Source organism: Palaemon carinicauda, chromosome 15, assembly GCF_036898095.1.
Source record: "Palaemon carinicauda isolate YSFRI2023 chromosome 15, ASM3689809v2, whole genome shotgun sequence".
In the NCBI taxonomy this organism is placed as follows: Eukaryota; Metazoa; Arthropoda; class Malacostraca; order Decapoda; family Palaemonidae; genus Palaemon; species Palaemon carinicauda.
The window spans coordinates 36933594-36946093 of record NC_090739.1 but is presented as its reverse complement, the minus strand read 5'-3'; the positions used below and the strand labels follow the sequence as shown (position 1 = coordinate 36946093).

Sequence of the window (12500 nt, the reverse complement as noted above, 5' to 3'; positions counted from 1 at the left end):
CAGCAGTGATTTTGACCGAAAAGGGAACTGCGGTCCATAATAACATAATGTACCACTGAAATGTAATGATAAGCTGGTGATATTAATGGATGAATTGGAAAAGCGTTAATGGGGTAGCGTGGCAGATTTTAGCTGTGTATTAGTGAACTTCCTTTTTCCTCTATATTAATGTATTTAAACAGGGAGATGTAAGTGCCTATAATCTTGCATCTTTCACTTGTAAGAATGGGTCTTTGGGTGGCTAGTTATTATTATTATTAGTATTATTATTATTATTATTATTATTATTATTATTATTATTATTATAATAACTTGCTAAGCTACCAACCTAATTGGAAAAGCAGAGTGCTATAAGCTCAGGGGCTCCAACAGGGAAAATAGCTTCTATTGAAGCGTAAAAGGTTATGCAAAGGTAATAATCGAATTGGTTTCGGAACCATATTATTTCATAGTATAATAAAGATATTAATATCCTGAAAAAAAACAAAATTCATAATATATATATTCTCTAAATAATTTCATATCAATTAGAAGGATTACAAATCTTACCAATATTCTATCAAAATGGTATTGATAATTATATTTTTTACTAATACTATTATAAAACTATGTATCTAAACATACTGTGTATGAATTCATGTTTATGTGGATGTACATACGCAAGAACATATTTCGTGCTTATGAACACACATCACACACACTCCCTCTAAAAATTTATTTGCAGTTCTGCTTTCTCTGAGCAATTTCTTTTAATATAGGTAAACATCTAAACTCCTTTCAGACGTAAATGACCGCAGCTAGAATCCCGTGAAGCATGAAACTTTTTTTATTTATGAGACAAAGAACAATTAGCGAATCTCTTGAAGGAACTTAATTAATTTGTGGCGACTGAAAGCGGGAGCCGGGATCTAAATGGACTACTCATTTCTTAAAGCTATTTTAAGCACGGGCAGATAATGTATATTTTCCAGTTCACTTAATGCTCACGAATATGTTTGAGCATTTTTGGTTCTTACTTCCCCTCGTTATAAGCTTAGCTGCTGGATGCTGGCCAGTATTATTTTAAATGTGGCTTAATTCCAGTTCTTCTATATAATTTTTATTATTAATTTTTATATTTTTGATACCTGTTTCAAATACATTTCTGTAATTCATGATCTAGCTTTTCAATTAATTACTAATAACCGAAGATGTCGTGTTTTAACAGGTTTTAAAAAAAAATCGTGAACATTAAACGTTCGATTTCACTCTGATACACAACATTTACGTAATCTGGTATTTTCAATGGCTGAACAAAACCGGGGCTACCATCACAGAATACCCAGTATTCCACTCCATGGAAATTCTTAGTGGATATATCTCCGAGGAAGAAAACAAACTGCGCCTATATTGAAAAGGTGTCTGGTAGGGTGATACGGATGATTTCTGTATGGAAAATATTACTCCACGTCTTTCACTTCATAATGATGTAAGAAAAGCCCCTTAGATTAGAACATGCTGTGCGTGATGACATTAATTTGTTTAACCTAACCACAGACGGAGTAATAGAAGATGGAAATGTGGACGTAGTAATTAACTAGAGAATACATGTGGGGATGGATGAAACGGAGAAGGTCATCTGGAGTCCTGAGTGACAAGAGGACCAGTGCGATTGTTTAAGGAAAGTTTTATGGGAAGGCTTGTTAAACCAAGATCGAGAAATGGAGGTGACAAAAGTTATGATATTGAAATGGATGTGCTTTTCTTAGTGGAGCAATAAAAGTAATTGGAGAAACGAAGATAATGTGAAGAGAAGCGGACACTTTTTAGAATGGTCATGAACATGGAGGTTGGCGGAAGAAGAAAAAGGAAGGCCAGAAATCAGATGAAAAAGTAACAAAGCAAATGACATGGGGATTATTATTATTATTATTGTTATTATTATTACTTGCTAAGCTACAACCTTAGTTGGAAAAAGCAAGATGCTATAAGCCCAAGGGCCCCAATAAGGAAAATAGCTCAGTGAGGAAAGGAAACAAGGAAAAATAATAATTTTAAGAACCATGACATTTGAATAAATATTTTTTATATAAACTTTGAAAACTTTAACAAAACAAAAGGAAGAGAAATGAGATAGAATAGTGTGCCCGAGTGTACTCTCAAACAAGAGAACTCTAACACAAGACAGTGGAAGACCATGGTACAGAGGCTATGGCACTACCCAAGACTAGCGAACACTGGTTTTATTTTGGAGTGTCCTTCTCCTAGAAGAGCTGCTTACCATAGCTAAAGAGTCTCTTCTACCCTTACCAAGAGGAAAGTAGCCACTGGACAATTACAGTGCAGTAGTTAACCCCTTTGATGGAGAAGAATTGTTTGGTAATCTCAGTGTTGTCAGGTGAACGAGGATAGAGGAGAATCTGTAAAGAATAGGCCAGACTTTTCGGTGTATGTGTAGGCAAAGGGAAAGCGAACTGTAACTAGAGAGAAGGATCCAATGCAGTACTGTCTGGCCAGTCAAAGGACCACATAACTCTCTAGCGGTAGTATCTCAACGGGTGGCTGGTGCCCTGGCCAACCTTCGAAGAGAGCAAGATGCACAGGACAGATGATAGACAGGGTTCAAAGGAAGCAGTTTTTCAAGGAATGTTTTCAAACGCCATTCCTAACAGGGAAGGTTTCAAGTCTGCTCTTTTTCCAAGAGATGTTATCAACTTTAAATTTTTCCTCTTAAGATATAAACCTCATGTTTTCAGATCTGAGACGATGTGTTGAAGATGGCTAGTATGAGAAGCAGCGACCCCGTATAGAAACAGTTAAGACTTGAAGAGATAATCCTTGACAATCTTGATTTAAAGAAGATATGAATACTCAAGGTACCAATGATAAGATCCAAATCATTCACAGAATATTTCATATACCTTGATGTGTGCAGACATATACATATGCACATCACATACGTTCACCCATATATATATATATATATATATATATATATATACACATATATATATGTATATATATATATATATGTATATGTACATATATATACTGTATGTATATATATATATATATGTATGTATAATATATATATATATATATATATATATATATATATATAATATACAGTATAATATATATATATATATATATATATATATATATATATATATATATATATATATATATATATAGACAGTATAATATGTACAGTTTATATATTTGTGTGTGTGTATATATATATATATATATATATATATATATATATATATATATATATATATATATATATACAGTATATATAGTTGTGTGTGTGTATATATATATATATATATATATATATATACTGTACCTTGTATATATATGCCTTTCCATTCAGGATTTTTCAATTTCATGGTATTAGTTTCTCTATTTCGAAACGTTCATCAATATTATACCCTTAACGTATTCCGTTGTACCGAGAGTTCAGAAGCAACGTGAAATGACTTAATCAAGTTCTCCCCTAAAGAGCTTTAGAGTATTCGTAATTTTAGGCTGGACTTCCTGATTAGCTTTTAGAACCTGAGGGAAACATCAATAGTATGAATTCAATGTTAATGGATTTTTAGTTGTAGACATTCACAGAAATGATAAGTACCGAGGATTTACTGCACTTGTATATAGATTAATTAACGGTTAGGTAAGGAATTCGTGGTTTCTGTAACTAAAATAATGTATTTTATGTGGTGCTATAGGTGATTAGTTTGGAAGAGGAAATAATTCTTTAATATTTTGATGTTTGAATGCGTGACTGTCCCCTTAGAGGAGGTAAAGAAATCTTCCTTTTCATGTTTTTACCTTAACTCAATACTGGATTTCTGGGCAAACAGTTTTAATGAGGTATCTTGCTCCATTCAGTTGCTGTAAGAAAATGTTCCCCGTTGCTTTTCTTTGATACTGATTGACTTTTAAATTGTGCAATAGTGAATTTTACTGAAGAATTTTCTTATATTGCCCACATATCTCCCTGGATTTAAAACCATGGGGATAGGGGCTGGTGTCTGTCCAGTAGCAGAGCTACCCCCGGCTCATCAAGGAGGACACTGCACTCTCAAGTAAGTGAAGCTCAGGTACTTGACTGTCTTTCAAACCAGTCAATTATATATACATATATATATATATATATATATATATATATATATACATATATATATATATGTATATATATACATACATATATTATATATATATATATATATATATATATATATATATATATATATATTAGTAGGTTAGGTAGTAGGTTGCCCATGGCACCAGCCACTCGCTGGAATACTACCGCTAGAGAGTTATGGGGTCTTTTGACTGGCCAGACAGTACTACAGTGTATCTTTCTTTCTGGTTACGGTTCATTTTTCCTTTGCCTTCACATACACCGAATAGTTTGGCCTATTTTTTAAATATTCTCCTCTGTCTTCATGAACCTGACAACACTGATATTACCAAACAATACTTTTTCACCTAAGGGGTTAAGTACTGCTCCGTAATTGTTCAGTGGCCACTTTCCCTCTTTACTTGGTATGGGTAGAAGATAAACTTTAGCTATGGTAAGCAGCTCTTCTCAAAAATAAAACCATTGGTCTCTAGTCATATGTAGTGCCATAGCCTCTCTACCATGGTTTTCCACTGTCTTGGGTTAGAGTTCTCTTGCTTGAGGGTACACTCGGACACACTATTCTATCTTATTTCTCTTCCTATTGTTTTGTTAAAGTTTTTATATCTTACACAGGAAATATTTATTTTAATGTTGTTGCTGCTTTTAGAATATTTTACTTTTCATTGTTTCCTTTTGCTTACTGGGCTATTTTCCCCTGTTGGAGCCCCTTTGCTTATAGCATACTGGTTTTCCAACTAGGGGTGTAGTTTAGCAAGTAATAATAATAATAATAATAATAATATACACTGTATACAGTATATATATATGTATGTATGTTTAATGCATATTTATATACAGTGTGTAAGTGTATGCATATATATATTATATATATATATATATATATATTAAGATACGGTTAGGTTACATAAGAATATATTCCTTCAACTGGTGTTAACATTGCAGCGTAATATCAAAAAGTCGACTACGTAGCCGGTTGGAATATGAACCAGACCAAATTTTTGAGGCTTCCTCGAGATCGCTTCCCAGCATCGGAAATGGCTTCTCGATAATCGGTATAAATGGGCCAACATTTTTTTTTCCAAGGATGGAAAGGTAATGTATCGAAGATTCTGCCAAATTGACTCCGATTATCAAGAATCACTCTTCGATAATCAGTCTACGTGTCCGAAATTTATACAAACCTGTATATTATGGTTTTGGAGATCGGTCCGGGTGTTCAAGGGATATGATATTTTTCTAATTTTTATTTATTCCTTCATTTATTTTTTGGTTTATTGGTGTAAGTATACTCGTGTCCTAATCGTTAAGGTTTATATAATAGAATTATTATATCAAACTTCGTTTTATCAAGATTATCTAATTAATTATTTTATCAATATTACTTCTATATTTGCTTCTCAACTTTTTCTCTACTAATGGTAATTGTATTATTTTTATTATCATTATTATTATTATTATTATTAATATTATTATTATTATTATTAATGATAATAATAATAATGAAAATAATTATTATAATTATGATTATGATTATGATTATCATTATTATTATTGTTGTTTCTTTTATTTTTGTTATTATTATTATTATTATTATTATTATTATTATTATTATTATTATTATTATTATTATTATTATTATTGTTATTGTTATTATTATTATTATTATTATTATTATTATTACCAATATCTATCTTTGTTCTTTTTGTTTATGATGAAGTACAATAGAAAGAAAAGAGAAATGAAAAAGTTCTTGTTTACGAATTCCTAGAAATTGGGTATTCGTGTTCCTTCTCGAAAACATATTCTAAAAAAAACATATATATTCTGTCAGAAAAATGTTTACAATGGAAATTGGAAAAATCTGTGCGTCACAAACTATAAATCAAAGTAGGTTTTAACCTCTCTCTCTCTCTCTCTCTCTCTCTCTCTCTCTCTCTCTCTCTCTCTCTCTCTCTCTCTCTCTCTCTCTCTCTCTCATATACACATGAGATATTGATATCCACGTTATTGAATTAATACAGTACTCTCTCTCTCTCTCTCTCTCTCTCTCTCTCTCTCTCTCTCTCTCTCTCTCTCTCTCTCTCTCTCTTTCATGCATACGGGAATTGGATTTGACCTGGACTGAAGTAATTCGTGTTCGCGCTCTATTTCTTTTTTTGGGGGAAAACACATATTGAAGTGTAAGTTGTATTGATTTAAAGTACTTCAGCCTCTCTCTCTCTCTCTCTCTCTCTCTCTCTCTCTCTCTCTCTCTCTCTCTCTCTCTCTCTCTCTCTCTCTCTCTCTCTACACTTTCATGCATACATAACAGTTTTCATAGATGAGAGGTAACTGGGTAATTTGTGTATAAAGTTATGCCTAAATCCGATATTTTATATAAAAAAGACTACAAAATATCATACATGGCTATTACAAATTATACTAATTTGCGTTATCCAGTCTGTGTAATAAAAGCTCAAAAAGGAAAGAGAAGCACTGTTGATGGTCCAAATTATATTCAAGATAAAATCAGTATTGATTTTTTAATCCACTTTCATGTGCAAGGAAGACATTTAAATTACTCTGCTTTCAAGGAAAATTAGATGAAAATCAAAATCCACGAGTTTCTGTTTTACTATTTGTTCCCCTTGAAAACATTACCGAGCCAAGATCCCAGTAAAGAAATTCTAAAGATTAATGCAAAGATGTTATGGCAATCGTCACCCTTTCCCAAGTCAGCCAACGAAAGACTATTTTCTGATGAAAAGAACCTTTCCTCAGATTTATTGACTCATCAGATCCTGAAACATTTTGTTGATGGCGAGCAATGTTTTTAGATTGGTATGTGTATCTGTAATCCCTAACAGCTATTTGGGATGTCATGTGACCTAGATATACACAGTATTCGTCTGCTGGAAGGTTCTTGAAGAAAATATTAATGCCCCTATTTCTAGATTGGCCACGTCATGTCATCACCGAGAAAAGTCATTTTTTCTTTCTCTTTCATTTGAGAAGTAGTGATGACATTATGTTATCCATTGAAAAGAAAGTTTAATCAAAATCCAATAAATGTTTGCAGAGGACATCACGCAAAATAATGTTATTCAATTTTATTTTCAATCAAGTTTAACTTTGTATAACCTTGAACCCTCTGAATGAAAGTTTTGTACTTGACAAACACCGCTATGAATAAGATAAAAGGTTTCACACTTGAATCACATTAGAGATTTTACCATACTCCCTCACCCCAGTTCATAAACTTTTATAAAAAAAAAGGGGTGATAATTAACTTGATGTGAGATGTTTTAAATGGGATACCATATTTATCTGTATTTGGAGCAAAATTAAATATTGATAGGGTGGCTAACGTGGCACCACGTCAACTAATAAGCTAGTTTCATCCATGTGTGGCTGAACTATAGTTTTTACATTTGCGGAACATCTGCAATACGTAGACACATATAAATTTTGATTGAAGAGAACATTACAACAAATTTGAAGCGAAGCAGAGTATACGGGTGACGCATTCATTAGCATATATGGTTCTTCGTGGTATTCAGTGCACTCATTATTATATTTCATTAGATTTGCTTAGATTTTTTTAATAATTATATCTTAAGATTTTGCCAATTCCTTCATCTCACCCGAATTTTAAAAAAGCTATCGCGTAGTTCTATGAGCTTTAATTATTCATCGTTAGACTTATTGGTATTATTAATATTATTTAAATCATGTAGTGTTTAGCACTAAGTTGCATATTCTGAAAAGAGCTTTGCACATAGACCGACTTATTTTTTTATATTCAGTAGTCTTAACTGGTTACTAATTTAAGCGAAGCGACTCGAGTAAATTCCTTCAAAAGTGTATGCAGGCTTATTACCATGGATAGGGATATCAACTTAACTGGGAGAAATAATTAGATATAACGTAGTTGAAAATGAATTGAAGAATAATCGAATAAGGTAAATATGATTATCTTACATTATTTAGTATGTGAATTTCGTTCTTCCATCTATAGTGGAAAAAAAAATTAACATCCACAGGAAAAACACCCTTTTGTCCAGCTACAATAAAAACCACCTGTCCAGAGGTAATTTGAGTGACGGGGAATTTTTCTTGGACGGTGTTGATGTTCTTGAGAGGAAAAAAAAAACAATTCTTTTTCTTTTACGGAATTTTGTAGACTTTATCGTATTAAGGCCAATCACGTAAGTCTTATCAGTAGCAAGTATACAAGTAACGAGAACATGTAACTTTAAAAGTCTGTCCATTCTAAGGGATTAGAATGGACAGACTTTTAAAGTTTGTTATTCGTTGGGTAATGCTTAATACTTATTTTATTATCTTTATTATGTTTTATTCAAAATTTGTCTTCTTCATAATGCTTAACATTATTGATATAAAAGTAACACGTTTTACAAAATTTCAGATTGATATATATTTCCAAAAAAGTTTCCACGTGATTGAGCCTTTAATAGTGCTGTCTGTGACCATACTAAACTATGAAAGGATGTTTGCTTATTTACTTACCTGGTTTAGAGAAGGGATGGAAGACTATCTGTTCACAGAGTCTAGAGCTTCTGAGTTAACCTTATAAACTTGTACTGATGTGCAGATCCTGTCGTATCATGGACGTCGAAACCTTAAAAAAAAAACGATAAATAATATGGTATAAAGTATCATCAAAACTGTTTTTTTCCCCTTTGTTAAAACATTAAGTATTAAAGGGGAAAGTATCACTATATTTCACATTCCTTAGTCATGAAAATCTGGAATTTCCGTGCATGGAGAATTAGTTGAGCAAATAAACGTCTTTGAAAGAATATTTATTCCGCTTATATATTTACTATTTCCTCTAAATAAGATTGAATGTCACCTTAAAATATATTCAAATAGGATTAATATATGTTGTGTGATATTTAAAGGATAATACTGAAACACCAAAATTTTAATGAGATCATGTCAGTCACTTCAAATCTTTCGTAATTTAATCTGTCTATGAAGTGTATAAATCTTTTTCTCTGAGGGGCAGAGGTCAACAAAACACTCTGACACTTTATTTTGATTGACAAGGGTAAAAAAGGTTCTGCGAGGTCATCCCCTGACCCCAGGTATTGTATAAGTACAATAAAATTCTATCATTTTTTTTTTTTGAGTCATTTCTGCCCCAATTAGGCCTTTTCATTTATTTATTTTCTGATGTGTTGTTGCTGTTGTTGTTGTTATTATTATTATTATTATTATTATTATTATTATTATTATTACTATTATTATTATTATTATTATCATTATTATTATTAGCCAAAGTACAACCCTAGTTGGAAAAGCAGGATGCTATAAGCGCAGTGGCTCCAACGGGGAAAAATAGACCAGTGAAGAAAGGAAATGAATAATCTATTTGAAAAGTGACGAATAAAGAATATAGAATATCTTAAGATCAATGACAACGTAAAGCAGATATGTCATGTATAAACTATGAAGGGAGACACATGTCAGCCTCTTCAACATAAAAACATTCGCTGCACGTTTGAACTTCTGAAGTTCTACCAATTCAGCTACCTGATTAGAATGATCATTTCACAATCTTGTTACAGCTGGAATAAAACTTCTATTTTAATGTATAGTATTGAGCCTTATGATGGAGAAGGCAATATTGTTAGATGGTACAGTATGGGAAGATCTGAATGCAAAGGATGGTCAGAATTATGAAAAATCAAATGCAATATGCATAACGGACTAATGAACGATGGTGCCAGAGATTAGTATTTAGATCAAGAATAGGAAATTTGATAGACCACAAGCTTTATCCATTAAATTAAGATAAGAGTCAGAGTAGTTGTTCATGAATCGAATCCCATTACAGTTAACATTTAACATTTTCAGTAAGGACTTAAAAAAACAAAATGAAAATAAATGCAATATCCAAATAACTCTTATTCACTACATAAAGAGTAGTGTGTTTTTGATCGTACAATACATGAATGGCTGACATAGCGCTACAAAACTATTGTCGACTTTATCCACGGCTTTTCAAAGGGTATTGTTCCTAGCTAATGAATGATTTACGAAGGTCAGGTTCAAGGAATCCTTTGTAAGGCTAAATATAGCCATTGGGGTTGGTGCTTTAAGCTCTCATGGTTATTCAGTTATTACTGGTACGACGATCTTGCTAGTAGCTTATTTATTTTTATTTTTATTTTCTTCTTAAGAGATAATTTTTAATTTCTCTTTAGTTTATTCTAGTTATCATTTTCATGTTGTTATGAACAAGGGGTGGAAAAGCGCAATAAAAAGGGGTTTGCACTTAAAAGAGATTTCTAAAATACCTCACGCTTATGACGTGTTTCAGTATAACAAAGGTCACACGTGTTAAAAGAATCATCAGTTCTTGAAGATGTTTTCGGAGTCAAAAACAACCAAGAAGGGAGAAAAATCCCTTTGATATCACAAGGGGTAAAGATATTTGACTCTTTATTTTCGGAAAACGATATTCGTGGTTGAGATGCTAACATCGAAGAGCAGTTGGTATCCTCTTATATAACTCTCACTCTCTCTCTCTCTCTCTCTCTCTCTCTCTCCTCTCTCTCTCTCTCTCTCTCTCTCTCTCTCTCTCTCTCTCTCTCTCTCTCTCTCTATATATATATATATATATATATATATATATATATATATATATATATATATATATATATATACTTACAGGAAGTACAGCAATCCTGAAACTACATAAAGGTAGTGAGAAAATTCAAATTGAGAAGGGAGTTAGACAGGGAGACCCCATTTCTCCTAAATTATTCTCAGCATGCCTAAAAGTTTTTAAGAATTTAGACTGGAAAAATGTAGGAATTAATATTAATATTATTAATGAGGAAGACCATAACAAAATAAGATTTGCAGTTGACATAGTTGTGTTTAGTGAATCATGGGAGGAATTACATAAGATGATAGAAGATTTGAATAGAGAAAGCAGAAATGTAGGACTGAAAATGAATGGTGTAAAAGTATTATTCAATGAATATACAGGCAATAAATAGATTATTATTGAATATACATACGTGTAACTGTTTCGCCAGATCATGAGATCGAAATTAAAGGAAGGATAAGCATGGGATGGAGAGCATTTGGTAAACAAAATGTGACTATGAAAAGTCAAATGCACCTTTCACCAAAAACAAAAATATTTAATGAAATGGTCCTTCCAGTATTAACTTATGAATCGGAAATTTAGACTCATACTATACCCTTAGAACATAAGCTATGGAAAGAATAATGATAAGTAAGTGACAGAAAAAGAGCAACATGGATACCAGAGCAAACTAAAGTAGAGGATATTCTAACAACATATAAGAAAACGAAATGGACATGGCCAGGACATATAATGAGAATGGAAGACAATAGATGGACATTAAGAATAACGGAATGGGTCCCTGGAGATTGTAAAAGAAGCAGAGAAAGGAAGAGAAGACGATGTATTGACGAACTAAGAAAGTTAGCAGGTGTGTACTGGCTCTGAAAGACAAAAGACAGACGCAAATAGAAGGACATGTGTGAGGCCTTTATTTTGCAGTGGACTATTAACGGCTGATGATGATGATGATGATGATGATATATATATACTGTATATATATATATATATATATATATATATATATATATATATATATATATATACATATATGTATATATATATATATATATATATATATATATATATATATATATACATATATGTATATATATATGCATATATATATACACATTTATAATATATATATATATATATATATATATATATATATATATATATACCATAAAATCTTGGGGAGAGAAACATTAAAATCTGTAAACCCAGGTGTTGTGCCTGGTGCTCATACATAGCTATATATATATATATATATATATATATATATATATATATATATATATATATATATATATATATAATGAAAGTGACAGATACTAGATAGACATTAAGAATTACAGACTGGGCTCAAAGAGATTGCAAATGAAGCAGGGGAAGGAAGAGAAGACAATGGAGTGATGAACTAAGAAAGTTTGCGGGTGTGGACTGGCATAAAAAGTCAATAAACAGACGCAATTGGAAGGACATGTCTAAGGCCTTTGACTTGCAGTGGATTAGTACCGGCTGAGGATATATATATATATATATATATATATATATATATGTGTGTGTGTGTGTGTGTGTGTGTGTGTGTGTGTGTGTGTGTGTGTGTGTGTGTGTGTGTGTAGGGTAGGGCGTTGATATCCAGGAAGCGCATGATTGTGTACAAGATAGGTTTACAAGGCATACTGGCGTAGGTTGATATGGCACACTGCTGATGTGCCTTTTGTTTTGATGCAAGATGCTGCCAGTATAGGGGATGTT

General features: G+C 32.0%; 1 protein-coding gene across 1 annotated transcript in view; it reads right to left on the bottom strand.

The window, feature by feature from the left end:
* LOC137654558 (transmembrane protein 151B-like) overlaps positions 1-12500 on the bottom strand; it is a 196605-nt gene that overhangs the window by 59322 nt on the left and 124783 nt on the right. Inside the window, exon 2 of the mRNA XM_068388288.1 lies at positions 8645-8756. The gene's annotated coding sequence lies outside the window, so the exon portion shown is untranslated. The remainder of the gene's footprint in view (positions 1-8644; positions 8757-12500) is intronic.